Source organism: Agelaius tricolor, unplaced genomic scaffold (assembly GCF_023055355.1).
Source record: "Agelaius tricolor isolate 1412-34295 unplaced genomic scaffold, bAgeTri1.0.p SCAF_7, whole genome shotgun sequence".
Classification (NCBI taxonomy): domain Eukaryota; kingdom Metazoa; phylum Chordata; class Aves; order Passeriformes; family Icteridae; genus Agelaius; species Agelaius tricolor.
The window spans coordinates 12,893,017-12,911,717 of NW_027269267.1; the positions used below are offsets into that span (position 1 = coordinate 12,893,017).

Consider the following 18,701-nt stretch of genomic DNA (forward strand, 5'->3'; position numbering starts at 1 on the left):
CACCATGGCCAGGGAAACTGGCCCAGTCTGGCCAAAGAGGTGTTCCATACCATGTGGTGTCTGCTCAGGTACAAATGCTGAGAAAAGAGGAGGACAGGGGTGCAAATTTGCTGTAATGATATTTGCCTTCTGTAGCAACCACTACATAGCTCAAGTCCTGCTTCTCAGGATGTGGCTGGGCATTGCCTGCTGATGGGAGGTAGAGAATTTTCCTTTCCTTCCATGCACGACCTCTTCTTTGTGTTTTTAAAACTGTCTTTATCTTCACCTATGAGGGCTGGGTTCTTTTCTTATTTTCTCCCCCCAATTTTTCTGCTAATGATAGAGCAGCTTGGTGGACACCTGATATCCAGCCAACATCAGCCCACCATACCATCAAACTCCTTTACTGTTTTTGACAACTTCTCACCTCCCATGTTTATAAAAATTTAGAATTCAATTTTAAAGGATGTGCTTTATCACAAGAGGAGATTATTTTATGATTATATTATTATTTTTTTTTATATTACTGAATTTGACTTTGTATGATCATAGTCCTGCTCTGGTTAACTTCCTATTGATTAACATTGTCTGCAGAGTATCCAACTTATTTTCTATTTTGGTCATCTATCTCCCTTCAGAAAGTGTCCTAAATGCAGGTATTATTATTGCTAATGTATTAATGTAACCTGTCTCAGATCAGTTATCAACATTTATGTGTGATATTAATGATGCCTTACTTTGCTCTTTTTATTAGTAAGCAAATAAAAAAAAAACTCAAAACAGCAAAACAAACACCAAACAAAACCAACCAAGAAAAGACCCAATAAAAATGTGTCCAAATCCAGTATTACCATACATCCCTAGTCCCAACTTACTCAGTCACTCCTGGAAAATTGTTTAAGATCTTGTACAGACATCACCTCATTGCCTAAGGACAAGAAAACTTCAAGCAAACAAATGGGAAACTCAGTCAAGAGGTGGCAATGCTACCTGGGAATGCCCTTCTCCTAAACATGAAGTCTGTGATTTTCCATTGTTAATGTACATGTGATCTTACAATTATAAAATTTCTACCTTTTTTTTTTATAGATTTCTTAAAATTTTATAATACTTGCTCCCTAATAAACACACACATAATTCTCTCTAATAGCGGTTCCTTGCTTGATGTTGATAGGAGTCAATATTAGACTTGATCATTGTTTGCAGTGATTTTGTTGCAAACATATCTGAAAGCAATTTGAGAAGGCTGTGCTGCGCTCCCTCCAGCAATTTCTCACCTTTTATGGGAAATATGTAGCAGATGAGTAAGGAACCAACTGACTACATGTGGAGGATATGGAAAGTACAAACTATGAGGAGATCTGCACAGCAGTTCCACACCATTAAGAATCTGGGATTATCAGGTCTGTAAAAATGAAGATGTTCTGGTCTGTCATAAGCACAGGCAGACACAGACGTTTATGGCAAAGGTATATGGAATAGAATAGCAAGATTATCAGGATGTTCTACAGAACTGAAAGACTCACCAAGTGACAGATTACACTTAAAGTACAATAGCTTAAAAATATGGAAGACAAGACTCTTTGTACAATTTCTCAATAAACTGTTGTCTAATTATGTATAGAATAGTATGAGCCAACACACTTTTATCATACTTTGCTATGAAAATTCAGCATTCAAATGTTAACTGCATCTAAAACTGCATTTAGATTGTCCTTTAAAATCCATTTTCTGCAGCATTAATTTTACAACTAATAATTTTTTTTTCTCTTTTGTTACCAGCTCACCATAATTAGAGGCAATAGAAATAAAAATGAAAATTAAATGTAAATGTTGAAGTAATGCTTTGCTGCCAACACTCATACTAAGAAGGCCAATTTACTAGCTGTTACCTTGATAAATAATTATTTGTGCATAATCAAACAATATCTTAAGATGTTGAAAGGGGTAGCAAATATTCTCAATTTGTTTCTTGAGCATTTCCTTTCAGTGTCTAAAAAATATAAATCAATTTTCTAAGGTGGGAAAATAAACAGCCTGGCAGCAGATTCTCCTATCTGAGCAGAGATTTTATAGAGATGATGTCAGAAAGTACAGAAAGATACCATGCATGTAGGCTGTCCTCAGCACTAAAGTGTCCCATAATCCATTGGTCTGCAGAGGTGCTTCAGTGACTTGTTTGCACTGCAGGGACTCCCTGTGGTCTGAGTCACAGCAAGGCAACATTACTGAACAGTCATTAAAATTTAACTAAAACCTATTGTTTGATGTTGACTCTTAGAGAGTTAATTTTCTTTGTAGTACTTCTTTATGGGGCTATGGTTTGGGTTTGTGCAAAAACCGTGTTGGGAACATAGGGATGTTTTAGTTATTGTTGAGCAGTGCCCATACAGACTAAAATATGGAGAGGAAAAACAAAAAAAAATGCATATGCACATTTTCAGTGTGATGTTTTAGGTCCTTATACAGAAAAATGTCACCAAAGAGCAATATAAAACACTATTTGCCTTTAACTTTGTAATCTTTTTGTTCTTTCAGAATGTACACCCATCTCTTGCTGTATTTAGGATGCAAAATGAGGAAAGGAATACATACAAGGAAGAATGCTAACAATAATATCCTATGTTAAACTCTAACCCTTTGCAACATTATTACATATGCTTTGGTTGTTTGAAATATGTGAGCATGAAAGCAGGAAGGAAAGAACAAGGTTTATTTTTGGTATGTACAGGGCTAATAGCATGCTGCCAAGTGTCTAACAATTTTAAGGACACAAAGGTGTTACATGCCAGTGTTTTAAAGTTCTATCAGAAAATGCTCTGTGATAGACAGAAACTGAATGTGTTTATTTGTTTTGTGTTAAAGGTGTTGACCTAGTGAAAGGCATTTTTATTGCCTTTCTTTCTTGTGGATGAGGAGTTTGTAGTATGCTTGCAGCATCAGTAGACAAGTTCCCTATTGAATTTATTTTTTGATTATTACTGGAGCAAACAGAAGCCTTTTTTTCTGTTCTTTGTAGCAGAAAATTAAACAATGTCACAATTTTGAATGAGTATGAACAGACATTTTCCCAATGGCTTTTAGAATGTAATCATTTAGGCAAAAAAAAATTCCTGACATTTTTCATAAAATTTACTAAAACAAAATTGCACTGAAATCTTGGAACTGGATTCTACATATCAATAAAAGTATGTTTAGCAAGAAAAATATTAATTCAAAAATAAGTTTATGCTTTTCTACCATTCATTGTAATGACAGAAAACAGTGAGTTATTTATACACCTGTTATGTTTTTGTTGATATAGAGCTATCAGATATTTTCTTGCAGTTTCTGCACTAAGCCATTATGGCTTGGCTAATTTCTTGCAGGTGTCACAGAAACATCGATGAATGAATTATTAGTCCCATTTGGAGGCTGGATCTCCGATTACATAGAGATAATGATTTTTTTAAAAAACAGAATTGAGGAAATATTTCTATTTTCTGTTCAATTTTCTGAGTCAAATGCTAAAATCGAAGTTCCTTAACCACTGATCATGGAATCATAGGATGATTTGGGTTTGATGAGATCCTAAAGAACATGGACCATCTAGTTCAAACCCCTCTGCCATGGGCAAAGACATCTTCCACTATGTCAGTTTGCTCAAAATCCCATCCAATCTGACCTTGAAAACTTCTAGGGATCTCCATGCATTACTTTGTAAATTCTCTTTAAAAGAAGTGGAATTTTTTTTCCCTGTCTGACCTGAGTGGAGTGTATAAAAAGGAAGGCATGTCCAGGTATTTTGTGTTGTCCTTCTGGGACATATATTGATCTCTTTTGTATGGAGAGTTGCTTATGTTTTTGTGCTTCTTCAGCTAAAATTTCAGGACACCAATATATGTAGAGAATCTAGGACTAGAAGAATAAAGACATTTTAAACATTTTTTTACTTCTTTGTTTTGCAGAAAATATCTCATTCACTTGGATTTTTTAGCTCAAAATAGATTCTTCAAACAATTTACATAGAAGAAGGAAATAGTATTTTACCTTTGATATGTAAACTGGGAGACCACATTGGCAAAAATTTTCTGGAAAATAATTTGACCACTTTAGACTACATAAAGAAATTTGGAGGCAAGGGAATCCCCACAGAGAAAGACAAAAGGGTTTAATATTTACAAGAGAATTTCAACAAAACATGGAGAGTGTTCGGAGGGACCGACATTCTTGTTATGCTTGTTTGGATGAGAACAAAAGGAAAAGATGGAAAGAGAAGGAGGGAAAGAGGGAGGGAGAGAGAGAGAGAAAGTGACAGCTCTTGAAAACTGCAGTTTATTTCATTCAATAAAGGCAAAAGAGCACCAGGGTCATAATGCAGTGTCCATACAGGATCACATAGTGTGTGTCCAGCAGAGGGAGATTGGTTTGACCTACAGAATTAGTTACTAAACATCTTCCTTAAAAAAAAGTTTGTGTGTCTGCATATGTTAGGATGCCCTTGAATTCAGTCAGCTGTGAAACCTTTTCAAATCCATCCAGCTGTGAATGCCAAAAAGGCAAATTTTGATTCCAGTATATAATTTTGACTCTCCTTTGGAGTTGTACCCATCTTCAATCTGGAATAACACCATATAGTATAACATGAGGCTTTTGGCTGCAATCCATGTCAAATTATATTACTGCACAAGAAAAAATAAACTATGATGAATATTAATAACTTTTTGTGATGAAAATATGTAACATTCACCTTATTATAATTTTAAAAATTTAATTATATTGCTTATTTTCAACAGGAAACTTTCCTCTTCCTGGGAAAAAGATTGTTTTACAAGAATAATGAAATATTTTCTGTATTCACAGAAAAATATGGAAATTCACGAGGCTCTACAGAAATTGAGGCTACATGCCAAACTCCTGCTTCTTTGACTGGGTGATAAATTGATCTGAAAAGAACCCAAAGCCCTCCCTTTTTCTTTCTTATAATTTCCTTGCTGTACTGTCATTACACAAGTATTAATGGGAATGGAGGATAATATTAAAACAATGTATATACACTGAAATACATTTAAATAAATGTATTTAAATAAATATATTAAAACATTAAAAGATGCAGAAGAAATTGAAATGTTTTGGTTAGATGGATTTTTTATGAGCAATGTGGAATTGAAAAAAATATTGTTTGTTGGGATGAATGTGTAAAGCCTTGAAGAACTCATTACTTAAAGGCAAATAAATGTATCTTTTATCTTGTGACTCAGTTCAGATTAACTATTTTCAGTTAGTTGTTCTGCAGTAGTTTCTTTATATGAAGCCTTAATAAGCTGGAAAAATGTGGTTTCATGCGAGTGACTCATAGGGCTTTCTTTGAAATAGAAAGAAAAAGCTCTGAGTTGTGTAATAGCATCAAGGGATACCTTTCCTTGCTTTAGAGAATAATTTATTCAAGATGCATAGTAACAACTTAGCAGAATATAAGCAACTTGGCTTCTTGATAGGACTATGTAGAAATCCTCTGCTTAGGATTTCTGCATAGTCCTATCATATCTACACTCTCCTTCCCCTAGAAAAGGTTCCCCATGTGAGCCACTTGTGCTCTCCAGAGTAAAGACACCCCTTATGCCAATCGAAGCATTTTTGTTTTTCACTCCCTCAGCCACTTCCTTCATACCATTCTCTAGCTACATCTTCCAACCATAGCCTCACGTGAAAAAGTAAACTTTTTTTATAAGAGATTTCTAGAATTTTTTTCTTCTTTTTTTAGTCTATGTACATGGCAAATTTAAAAAACACAATGACCCATTAAAATCACAATTAAACAGCTTAAGGCAATATTTCAGCTTCAAGCTTTTTTATGACCTACTGCTCTAAAAAGTTGAAGAGTAAGCATGAAAAGGGATTGAAGGTTAAAGAATTACAATGCTTAACAGTCTGCTGTGAAAAATGACTTAATCCTTGAGGCAGCATTTGTCTGTGCTGTGAAGGCCAGTGTGAGGACCTCTGTACCCACTGAGCCCTGTGGAAAAATTACATGAAGAAGATGTCATCATTTAGAGAGACTTGGGTTGGGACAAAGAAAGGATCATGGCACGTGGGGCTGCACAGGGTCCAGTGGTGCATTGATGTTACTGATTAAACTGGCAAATAATGAGCTCAAAATGTTTTGAGCAGCTGTTGGTGTCAGAGATCAGGTTCATCCTCAGCAGGAAAGAACGAAGGTAACAGAGTTTAAAGTGCTCTGGAACTGACCAGAGTCCCAAAAGATTACACCCCAAATGTTCTTGAACTGTAATCTAGCTCATGCTGATTTGTTTTGGTTTTGGTTAGACTTGATTTCAAAAATATCTTAATTATTCATAGGCACTCACAGTTTATATAAATACTGTTGAGATAATGCTGTTTTTATTAAACTACTTGCTTCAATTTAATCGCAGTTATTTGTCCTGAGGTTTTGGCCATGAAAATGATAATTAAGCACAAATTGAAGAGCAGATTTGTAGGATATGAAAACAGACCTCTGACCTCAGGTTGTTTACTGGGGAACCAATCTGTTAAATACAATGGGGGCATTTGCCCAAGGGTCATTGACACAATTAACATGAAACTGTCACGGAGAGAAACATGGTAAAGATAAAATGCCATTCTGAAAAATGTTTCTGCTATTCTTTGGATCATTTACAATCTTACTGTTGTTTTATTATGCACTTGCATGTGGGTCACTTTTGTAAAAAGAAGCATCACTTACATGTCTCTGTTGGCCAGCCAGTACCTTTTGAATTGATCAGTCATGGGTTGCAATCTCTTCTCCAGAGCTGTAATTGGAATTAATTTGTAAGCTGAGTGGAAAGAAAAGCAGAAATTAGGTGTGAACATTCTTTCTGAGAAAACACTGAAAGCTTTCACATGTGCTGCTGAAACCTTAGTTGTCCCTGCTTAAAGTGGATTTCTCAGTAACACAGCAGAAGGAAGGAGTTGAGACATTATGATGGTGGAACTCATATTTCTAATTTTTGCTGGTTTAAGATGGATTTAGGAAAAGAAATGAGGAAAAATGGAGACATCCAAAGTTAGCAGTTATTTAGGTGCTTATTTTCCATAGTAAGCATCTTGAAATGATGTAATTCTATCAAAAATTGCTCTTGTTTTAAAAGGCCTAAAATATTTATTCAGTGCCCTAAAACTGTAAGTTGATATCCAGTTGTTAGTCGATTAAAGGAAAAAAGCCATAATTCATATTTGTTAGAGCTATAATTATTCTTCAACTTTTCTTTGGATTTGCAATCTCTTTCACTGTTATATTTAACATTTTTCTGTTATTGAATAATTTTCTATTATTCTCCAAAAAAGTCTATAGAAACTTTAAATATTAAATTTTAAATATTAAACTTTAAATAATTCACTGTTGTAAAATATTTGATGAATGCCAACATAGTGCATAAAACTGCTGACTGTTGTTTTAGCTTTATTTTTACATTATAATAATTTTGAAAATCAGTTTCTAGTAGCAATGAAATTGTGAATGCAGTTTTTATTTTCTTGGTTATTATTCTATAGCTAAATGTCACATTTTCTTTCTGAACATTTCTGGCATAAAAAAGAACTCCTTATTGTCAGAGCATTGCTTCTCTGACAACATATATTAGAATTAAAAGAGTTTTCTACTTTATTCAAGTGCTTGTTAAACTTGTTACAAGAGAGACTTTTTGCTGCATTTGGGGTAGTAGATTGTGGTATGAGGTGCATGCTGATAAAAGGAATTAATATGATGTATCTACATTAACTGTTTTAAGAGACTGACACTGAGTTCTGACAAAAGCATTCTTTTGCTGTTTTAACTGCATTAAAGAGGGTCTTGCCATACAAAAAGAACAAGCAAGTATATTTGTTTTGGTGATAAGCTTTTTTCAAGATTTGATTTTCAGTAAAAATACTAGCTTTAAACTGAGACAACCTCCTGGAGTGTTAAAGATGTTTTTAGTTTCTACAATTTGCGTAGAAACAGCAGGAAAGGGACTCTCAGTGAAAACTCATTGATGAAATTTACACTGAGAAATAAGTATCACCAGAAAAAAAAATACTGATCCAGATCAGGACTGAACAGTATTCCATGTATGTGGTATTTTATGCATTTTCTGAAAACCTCAGAACAGAACAGAAAGGGACAGAAAGGATGGAATAAAAAGGAATGGGACTGAAAGTGATGACATCTTAAAAGAAGGACCACAAGTAAATTGTTGAAGTAACTACCACAATTATGATGTCCTATGACTTGTACTGTTCAGAACATCTTTTTTTAATGTATTGCCTTTTCTGATTGCAAAAAACATGGATATTCAGCATCTACAGGTCCATATATAACCACTGTCATCAGTACTTTTACCTTGATTTATATTGAACAAAGAGGGAACTAAAATGTGTCTGCTATTCCAAGCCTCAAACCAGTCACTGATAGATAACAGCATTTCTTTTCAGCCCTGTGCCCATTTCAGAACTTCTTGCAGTAAGAAATTACTTTTAATTATAGCATGTTTTAATACTAATTAAAATTAGTTAATTAGTTGTAAATATTTATTAATTCAAATTTGAAATTTAGAAAAATGCCTTATTTTCCTCAAATCACAATATATATATATATCAAAGAGAAAACAATTTCCAGTGATTTTTTTTCAGTCTAGCAATTGATCAAATTTTGAAAACTTTCATGGAAACTGTCAGCTGAGATAATTTCTCTTAATGCTGCCTTCTAAAGGATTTTTTCTTTAAAATATTACTTAGTGAAAATTTTAATATATAATGGTTATGTCATCTGGACTTTATTTTTTGAGCCAGGCTTGATTGTATAGACATTACTCCTGAACTTAGAGACCTAGGTGGTTTAGGAACTACTATTTGTGAGAAGAGGGCATAAAACTGCATTTTCAGGGAGTACCTAGAGGAAAGTAAGAAAACACAGAGAATTTTTTATTTATTTATTTACTCGTTTATTGTTATTCTTTTGTAGTTCTGTATCAAACCATGCAAAAGAGAAAAAAGTCTTAAAGTGAATATTTTACTTGTATTTTCCTCATTTTTCTTCAACCATCAATATACTTTCTTAGCTTTATCAAATTTTTCATGGCTTAATTTGAGCCAGCAATTAATTACAGGTGGGGAGGAGAATTGGAGAAGAAAAAATCAAACTCATGGCTTGATACAAGAGTGGTTAATAATCTTTTAAAAATAAAATATAATCATAATATAAAATATAATGTCAATATTTCTAACAGTAATGATGAGAAAAAAACAAAAACAGAAAGAAAAACCAACAAACCAACAAAATAACAATAGTAATAATACAAGTTGTAATGAAAAGGTGATGATGGTGAATAAACACCAGGAGAAACAGCTGCTGACCGCTTGCTGAGCAATCCCCAGCCCATCTCTGACCGCCCCCTGACAATCCTGCCCGTGTGTTTGCTGAGCCTGATGTTCTCTGGTGTGGAATGTCCCTCTGACCAGCCCAGGTCCCCTGTCCTGCCTGTGCTGGGTCCTGCCTTCTTGTGCACCTGCATGGGCAGAGCATGGGAACCTAAGCAGTCCTTGGTTAAGGGTAAGCATTGCTCAGCTACAACTAAACTATCAGTGGGTTATTGACATTATTCTTCTATTAAGTTCAAAACACAGCAGGGCATCAGCTACTAAAAAAACTAAGAAAAAATTATTTAGGACTCCTTTTATTTTAAGGACTATTGACTAGGTCTGTGGGGTTTTAATACTTGTCAGGTGGTTGTAGATAAATGGATTTTAGCTTAATGAAATGTAGATAGGAGCAAGGGCATTTTTGGTCTATGACCCATTATTGATGGAAGTTAAAGGCATAGCACATTTTGTTACATGACATGTGTCTACTAGGGTATTATATGTTAAATAATAAAAAAAAAAAACAGTTTACAGCCTGTCAGTCACTTCCCTGAGAGGTGCACCAGTCTTCACAAAATGCTGACTTCTACTAATGTGATAGTATTATATGTACAGTATCTGTGCTACAGCTACCCAAGTTCTTATCTGTCAGAAATATCATAAAGGTAAGGCAAATTATTAGTACTTTTGTTGGTTTTCTACTATATATATATGTGTGTGTGTTTGAAAAACAAATAGTCAAAAAGAGGTATATGTATCATTTCTTGTCAGTAACTATGAAACTACTCACTCTAAAATTAAATAACAAGACTGCCAAGATGAAACATATGGTAGACAGAAATTATATAAGTAGAAACTATCTTTATACATAGATGTTGGTTAAAAACAGTTTATAGTTTTTAGTAAGATAGATATAGAATTGTATGTGTGGTGGGATTACATTTATTAATTCACCACACATGTACAAAACTTTGTGGGGAATAAGGGACTGTGAGCTGGACTTTCAGCAAAGATCACAACTGAGCCAATGGTTTGAAGCCTGATTTTTATGAATTCGCTAGAGAGAAAAATTGCAATACAAAAATTTCAAGTCTCCCTTCTGATTTGCATCAAAATTTCTTCCAAAGGAAAAAAATAATTCCAGCAAGCTGTTCATCACAGACTCAAACTTATTTAAAAGGCCTCTTTCAAATCTGTAGTTGGAGGCATTAACCTCACCCACCTTCACTGGTCTGGCATTTGTGAGAAAGGCAATATCTGGTGCTGCTCTTGTAGTTCACATGACTTTGCTTTATCTGCTGGAGCTCAGATTGGAGTGACATGAGGAATCAGGACACAATAAAGAGCATAGGAGTTCTTCAGGAAATGCAGCCAAGTCAAATTCATAAAGGTCATGCTCATTTATTATTTAGCTTATCACTAGGAAGCTCATATGAGAAAAGCTTCTTAGAATTTGTAAACACTACACTACCTTTATTAGTCTGTTCCTAAGGGAGCAATGCAGTGGAACTGATGTGGAAGAAATATGTACATAACTAGAAATACAGGTGTTAATAATATTCTGCACTGATACGGGGGTGGATGGAGCAGTTAAAAACACATTACTGACTTCACTGGCCATGAATAAATGTCTACAAGATTATTCCATGGAAACACTAAAATAAATCATTGGGGCATAAGAACAGGAATTATTTCCTGGGGGAAGAGGTAGTTAAGTCTGCAGAAAGCTTATTAAAAATGCGGATGCTTTAATAAAATAGAGAGAGAGAGAGAAATAGGGAGAAAATGCTGGTGTAGCTTTAAAGACTAGAAGTATTAAAAAGGGTTTGTTAAAAAAAAAAACAGCTATGTGTCTTGGACAAACTGTGACTGTCCATTACATTGACAAAAATATGGAATAATCACAAAGAAATTAATATTAAGAGAGAAAAATATTGCATTATAATAGAGAAAAAGGACAGATTAGTCATTCTTTTAGTCATTCATCCTGTAGAAACCAAATTAATCTCAAAAAGGAAAGTACATGGTGTGACTAGATATTTCCCTATATTTGACTGGGATACACAGATCTCAAAGAATGAGAAGGTTGAAAAAGCAATGATGGGACACAAATCATCGGTACAGTGATATTCATATGGATTTTCTGAAATTAGTTTTGAAACAGTCACAAAGTCTGTGCTGCTGTTTAAAAACTGCTCAGGGTGCATCTGCTATTCTCAGGTAACTCTACATGTCTAAAATAATTCAGAGAGTTTTCAGGACTGTGATCTTTAAATGCCAGAATTGTGAAAATATTTTTTTTTTGGAAACACTACAAGATTTAGTGAACAACAGCAATAACTTACTGTAAATCACAAAAAGGTAGGTTCTCTAGCCTTATCACATTGATTTGCTGTGACATCCCTCCACAGAATTATGGTTGACCATGTCTGCACCATTCAATGGACTTCTGTATTCTTGATACTATGAAGCTGTTGTTTGATGTTACGTAAATCTTGTGTGATATGACCCAGCCTTCCATAAGGACTGCAAGGAGATCACAGGACATCACCAGTGTCCTTTCCCTTTGCACCAATTGAAGAAGGAATTTGCAGTGGGAATTTGCATTGCTCTAAGAGAAATCTGCCAGGGTTGCTTGAGCAAGCAGCTCTAGTATTGCACAGGGAGATGCCTCAAAGGGAGAATTCCAATTGAAAGTTTGCTGGATTCCAACAAATCAGAAAGATAAGCCACAGGAAATTCCATTGGAGCAGTTTTAATGTTTGCAAATTGATTTTTAGACAGATAAATGCCTTGACAAACTAAGAGAAGAAATCTGTATAAGACATAAAATATGAAATATCTAATCTGGTGTTTTGTTGTGGGTTTTTTTTTTTGGAGGGGAGTGAGTGTAGCCTTTTAAATTTTTTTTTCTTCTTTTACTTATTTTATTCTCTAATTTAAACTTTAAATAATGGCCTTCCTTGTCTAAAAGAAGTTCCTATAAAGACTTGTAGCCCCTGAAGCCCTAATTCCATAAAAGGTTGTGACAGAAAATCAACAAATAATATTTTTCCTTTTTCACTTGCATTGTGATTTTTATTTTCTAATGATTGCACATGGTTTCTGTCCTCAGGAAACATTATTTCCAAGTTTGAAGATAATAGGACATGATGCCTTGAATATGGGAGAACATTTTTGCTTTTGGGAATATCTCCACTACTGTTTAGAACTGATTGTCCTAAATTCATCCTGGTCTCTAAACTTTTTTAAAAGAAAAATCTGTGTTTTACATACCTTGAAAAATTTGTTATATAACATAGCAAGTCAATAATTTTTCATGCTGTCTAAGTGGGTTTGTTGATTAAGACATGAAGAATTTTTCTCTACACATGGAGTAAATTGCTCTGGGAAGTTTGTATAATATTAAACTGTGCATATTTGGACACAGGTATTCAAGGTTTTTTGTAAAAAAAGGTGTGTCCAATAGGACACAATTAATTGCTACAGCTTGAACATCCAAAGTCAGCCAGTTCATGATCCTGTTCTCTCTTCCAGCAGCATTTTCCACTATGTTCTTCAGCTAGCTGTTTGACTTTTTAATGGCTTATTTCCCCATCAATGAAAAAGAGGGGAGTTACTTGTAAACATAAGTGGGAAGATACATCTCTAAGTGCTAATCAGATCAAAGGAATTACTATTCCATCATCAGCTGATTGAGCTCTCAGTGCTGAGTAGTAGTGTCAGTGGTGCTATTCAGAGTATTTTAGAATAACATCCTGCAATAATATCTCTTAGACAAGTATTAGTCATATCCAGGCATTATTATTGAATTTTGCTTTCTCTTGACATGTTATTAAAAATGAATCAACTTCTTTTGGAGGCTGCTGTGTCTGTTCTTTTGTTGAGCAAAATAGATTATCAGCTGTTTAAATAAACATCCATATCAGATTCTGAGGAAGTTGCTTTTGGAAAACACATGTAGGCAAGTTAAGAGCATCAAAATGTAGAAAATCAAAAGTAAAAGTACAACTCATACACACTGAAATTATCAAGCTTTTGCTATATGTTTGTCTTGCATGATTATCTGTTTCAATCTAATCCAAATCACTTATGATCAAATCTACCATGTTTAGGGCTTAGGATCTTGAGCTGCCTTGTTTCTAGCAAATTGGAATAGATGTTCAGAAGATCAAAACTGATCTCTGTAGTTGAAAATCAAAACTTGATCTCTTGTACTTGGCACTGGGGAGGCCACACCTCAACTCCTGTGTTCAGTTTTGGGTCTCTCACTACAAGAAAGGCATTGAGGGGCTGGAGGATGTCCAGAAGAGGACAATGGAGCTGGAGAAGAGTCTAGAGCAGAAGCACTAAGAGGAGCAGCTGATGGAGCTGGGATTGTTTAACCAAGAGAAAAGGAGGAGGAGAAGAGACCTTATAATTCTCTACAATTACCTGAAAGGAGGATGTGGCCAGGTGGGGGTGGTCTCTTCTCCCAGGTAACAAGTAGTAGGGGAGATTTAGATTGGATCTTAGGTAACACTTCTTCACTGAAAGGATGGTCTGTGAAATAGGCTGTCCAGGGAAGTGGCAGATTCACCATTCCTGGAAACATTCAAAAGATGTGTGGATGTGAAACTTGGGGATTTGGTTTAGTAGTGAACATGGTAGAGCTGGATTAACAGTTGTACTACATTATCTGAAAATTCCAATTTCAATGGTTCTATGATTCTTTGAATAAGTAGAGCCCCAACAAGCAGGTAAAGTCTTCATTCACTAAAATTATTTAGTGAAGCTCATTGAAATATAATGTTCAGGTATTTGCCTCTTTTTTTTTTTTTTTCACTGTTTTAAGTAACATAAAAGACACCTTGGTCTTTCCAACAGCCTATTTCAATATCACAGCTCTCATTTCTTAGTGTCAGTCAGGGAGAAAGGCAGGCAGGGTGAATTTTCTTTTTCTGCTGTTCATGCTGAGCTATTCTTCATTAATATTTATATATGGTATTTGTTTCTACAAACACATTCTCTATATCAGTGTTCAATATCAAATTTACAAGTGAAAATAGTACTATCATTCAGACCCAGATAGATCTGTATTCTCTTTGGCACTCATTAACATGCTAGTTATTATGACAATTACACACATATAAAAGAACAGAAGGCCAGAAGGCATTTTTTCCTTATTCACAGAGGTATTTTTGTTGCTACTCATGAAGCTGAATTAATTAAAAGATAAATAAAATAATTTTTAGAAAATTATGTAATTTGGAGAATAAGATGTTTTTATTTTGTGCATTTGTAGTGAACTCCTGTGTAAGTGATAGTTATGAATAGCCTTGCAACAGTCTTTGAAAATCTCTTTGAAACTCAAAACCTGTATGAAACTTTGTGTGGTACATTTCAGATCTAAAATTCTACCTTTCTTGCATGACTAGAAATCTCTAGATCAAAGGTGAGAGCAACTGGTATCTTCATTTTATATTTGTGCCATAAAGAAGCAGAAAAAACTATCTGATTCTAGAATTCTAAGAAAACTGTCAATGAAACCACAGGCTGAAATAGAGAAGGCTACATGAAAATGCATCACTCTTTTATCTCAGAAGGCCTCATGTCATAATTGTCATCAATTTGTTTAACTACAAATGTCAGACAAAAAATATTAAAGTTTTACACAAAGAACTGCTCACTCCTCAGAACTGAAATTTGTAGAAACCCTTTGTCAAAGCAAAATCAATTTTCACAGGAGCAAAGGTACTTCTCAATGAAGGTCAAACTTCAACTTTCTGCTTATAATTGTTTTGGCACTAGAGCTGTTTAAAAGCAAAAATAGAAACAAAGCAAAATCAAACAAGATACAATTGCAGAATTTCATCTTTTATAACTGAAAAATCATTGTAGGCAAGAAATATAGATGTTGAGTTCATTCTTAGTAAACTTTAACCCCAATATAAAATATTGGGTTATGATTCTGAGCCTATCACTGGGGGGTATCCAAATGTGCCTTGAAAAAACATGAAACATTCTAAGTGAGTTAGCAACTCTTGTTAGATTTTGCATATTTTTTTTGGAACAAGCTAAATAATTTTTCCAAAAGGCAGTGGTCTTCCAACAACTTATGGATATAGGTAAAATAACTGCAGTTTTAGTCAAAAATTACTCAGCTTTTCCTATGTTAGTTCCAAGTATGAAGTATCTTTTTTGTACACACACTTTTACTTTTTTCAGCATGGATGGAAATCTATATGATATGCTAAAGAGTCATTAAAACAGAAAACCAGTTTCTTATGGATGAGGGTGCACTGGGAGATAAACAGATGGAGAACAGCCCTGGAAGAATAACTTGGAAGAGCTGATGGATGAGAGGCTGAATATGAGATGGCCCTTTGAATCCTGGTTATGTTCAAAGATCTAGAGGCAGCTGTCCTTGACTGTGACAGGAGAACTAAAGAGACTTTTTAAGGTCCCTCCCAACACAATGATATCCTCCAGGATATTATGCTTCTCCAAGATTATTTTCCAAGCTCTTCAAATTTTCTGTCTGGGTTTGTGTCTGTTGATTTTAGGCAAGTTTTGACTGAGCTAAAACACTTGCAACCAGATAGTGATTGCTCAGCATGCTCCTATAAATATTCCCCAGAATCCTTTAGCAAATCATCTTCATCTAAACCTGGATGCTTTGCATTTCTTGTTTTTGAAAGGTATGGTAATAATTATACAGATTTTATGCAATTTACTTATCCTATTAGGCCAATATACAAACAATTCCTGAACTTGCATTTACTGTTATTGAAAAGCATCATGTCTGAATACACTGGCTTATATCAGTAGATCAGTAAATTTTGACAGAACAACTCTGAATATGGGCAAATAATATCAAAAAGGTGGCTGAGTTCTTCACTGAAAAGATTCAAGATAAATCTGTGGGTATTATGAAACTGTTCCACTTGTCTAGATCTTTGAGATTTTAAATATTAATAGGACCTTTAGTTAAGTAAATGTGGATATAAAATATCAAACTAAAATGCAAATGGTGTAGATCTTTCAAGTATTTATAATATATGCTAACCAGACATCAGAGGAGCAAAGAGCAGTCTGGTTTTCAAAGTCATATGTAAGCAAAACAGAATAATCAGAAAATCATGTTATGTGACACAGGACTTGAACAGTAAATATAAGCATTACATGCTTCTCCAAAAAAGGAGTCATTTTAGAAAGATAAAGAATATATGTATTCTTTATAATATATTTTGTTCCATATATCATATTCTATAATATATGTAACAAAAATATCAGTGTAGAAAAACAGTATCAAATATACTATGTTCTTTTCATTACAGTGTAGCCACACTCTCTAATGTCTCTTGAATTACAGAAGTAAAATATATAATGAAAAATTCCCAAATTCTTTAAAAAACAGATTATTTTATGGTAGTATCCACAAAAATGTGCAGAAATTCCACTTTTCCAAGTGTCATGACACATTCTTGCTGATGCAGACAGAACTTTTATAGCAGCTATGTATCAGTCATTCTGTCCTGAGCTTTTCTGCTGTCATCTACAAATATATGTGAAGATTTTCATGAGAAAGTAAATGACAACAACAAACTTTCCTCTGAGGCTTTATGAAGTCACTGGTGCTGTTTCTTTTTATGGCACATCCTGAGAAGAATGAGAAAGAAAGAAAGAAGATGCAATTTCTGCTTTCTGCAAGGCAATCAAATGTTGTTTCGGTTCCACAGGTCATTGCAAGAAGGGAATATGCCCATGACCCCATCTCATTTTTTTATCTGAAACACCAAATGGAAACAGCCATTTGAGGTCTGACTCCAGCAGAGGTCTGATTGCCTGAGCTGCTTTTTAAATGGACATGAGGGCACTGATCCCTCCACAGGATGAGGTCAATATAACCATCTGTTCTGGGACCAGCCCTTCCTCTTCAGCAGTAGAATATAAAGAAGGTCCATCCATGTTTGGGACACCATTCCCCACGTTTTCACAGTGTTGAATAAGATTTACTCTTTCTTTCTTGTTTGTTTTTTTTTTTTTTTTCCCCTTAAACTCGGCAGAAGTCCACAGTTTGAAATGTAGCTCGGTTTTGCCGCTAAACCTGAAGATTTCTCACATACCCTTTTTTACACCCTCCGTGGAATGATATTCCTGCAGATATATCCTGCAAAAATTCACATTACATTTTTGTAGTGCATTTGCATGTTTATGTACACAAAATAACATTTCATTCAAAATCATTGTTGCTGGGATAGGAACCTAGTGCAATGCCCAGTGTTCTAAGGGTCCTCTACAAGGATATTCAAATGTCTTAAATGGCTTTTTTTTTTTTTTTTTTTTTGGTTCTTGTTGTTGTTGTGAGGGAGGGGAGAGAATTAATAGTTCAATGGGACTTGAAAATCCATATTTAAAGAATAGGTGACAAGTTCAATTTCATCCTCTTTTGTTTTCTTGCCTTTTTTTGGTAATATTTATCATTTTTGATCCTGCCTTTTCTCATAGTTGTACCATATATTGACCACAAGAGAAATGTGTCCTATCTATTGTGATAGGCTTAAGGTGTACTAAAAGTCCTCTGGATTTGAGATGCAGAAAAGCCATTTCAGGAGTGTTAATTAACACTTTCAATTAGGGTCATAGATCAAAGTTTACTGTGATTCCTGGGGAAAGATCATCTCCTTTCTCTTTTTTTCGGGGGTATATAACGTAGAAGTGGAGTAAAATCTGCTGTGATGTAATGCAATTAAATATTTATAATGTTGAATAGGGACATAACTTATATTTTGGATTACCCAGTGTAGATCAAATGTAATCAGCCAAATAATATCTCTGGTAACTACTTAATAAGCCTATCAGTCACATTTTCTTGCTTTCTTTCCTTTTCAGTCTTCCATCAGAAGTGATTGAAAGAACAAAAAGCCAAGAATCTGTGTTCCACTCTAAAACAAAAGAAATTTTTAACTACCTACTTCTTAATTTGAAAATTTTTATCTCTTTTCTGAAGATTTTACTTTTCACTAATATTCACTAAAATTCACAAATTTAAAAGTTTGGTAGCAGATATCAGAAATTTTGACTACAAACATAGAAGAAACCCTCAGAAAACACAGTATGAATATTTTGGACAAAGGAAAAATATATCCTGAGAAAAAGCTTACAGCAATTATTTATGAATCTTTCTAACTCTTCCATACCACATGGAAAATATTGCACAACACTCTTGGAGTGTTTGGTTTTGGTTTTTTTTTGTTTATGTGTGGTTTTGGGGGTTTGGGATTATTTGTTGCTTTTGGATTTTTGGGGTTTTGGGGTTTTAGATTTTGGGGTTTTTTGCTTTTTGCATTTTTTTTTTT

At 34.4% G+C, this 18,701-nt stretch overlaps 1 long non-coding RNA gene across 2 annotated transcripts in view; it reads right to left on the reverse strand.

Moving 5' to 3' along the window:
* LOC139591913 (uncharacterized) overlaps positions 1-18,701 on the reverse strand; it is a 147,028-nt gene that overhangs the window by 103,678 nt on the left and 24,649 nt on the right. For both annotated transcript variants that reach the window (XR_011679793.1, XR_011679794.1), the window contains exon 2: positions 6,707-6,797. This is a non-coding gene — a long non-coding RNA (uncharacterized lncRNA). The remainder of the gene's footprint in view (positions 1-6,706; positions 6,798-18,701) is intronic.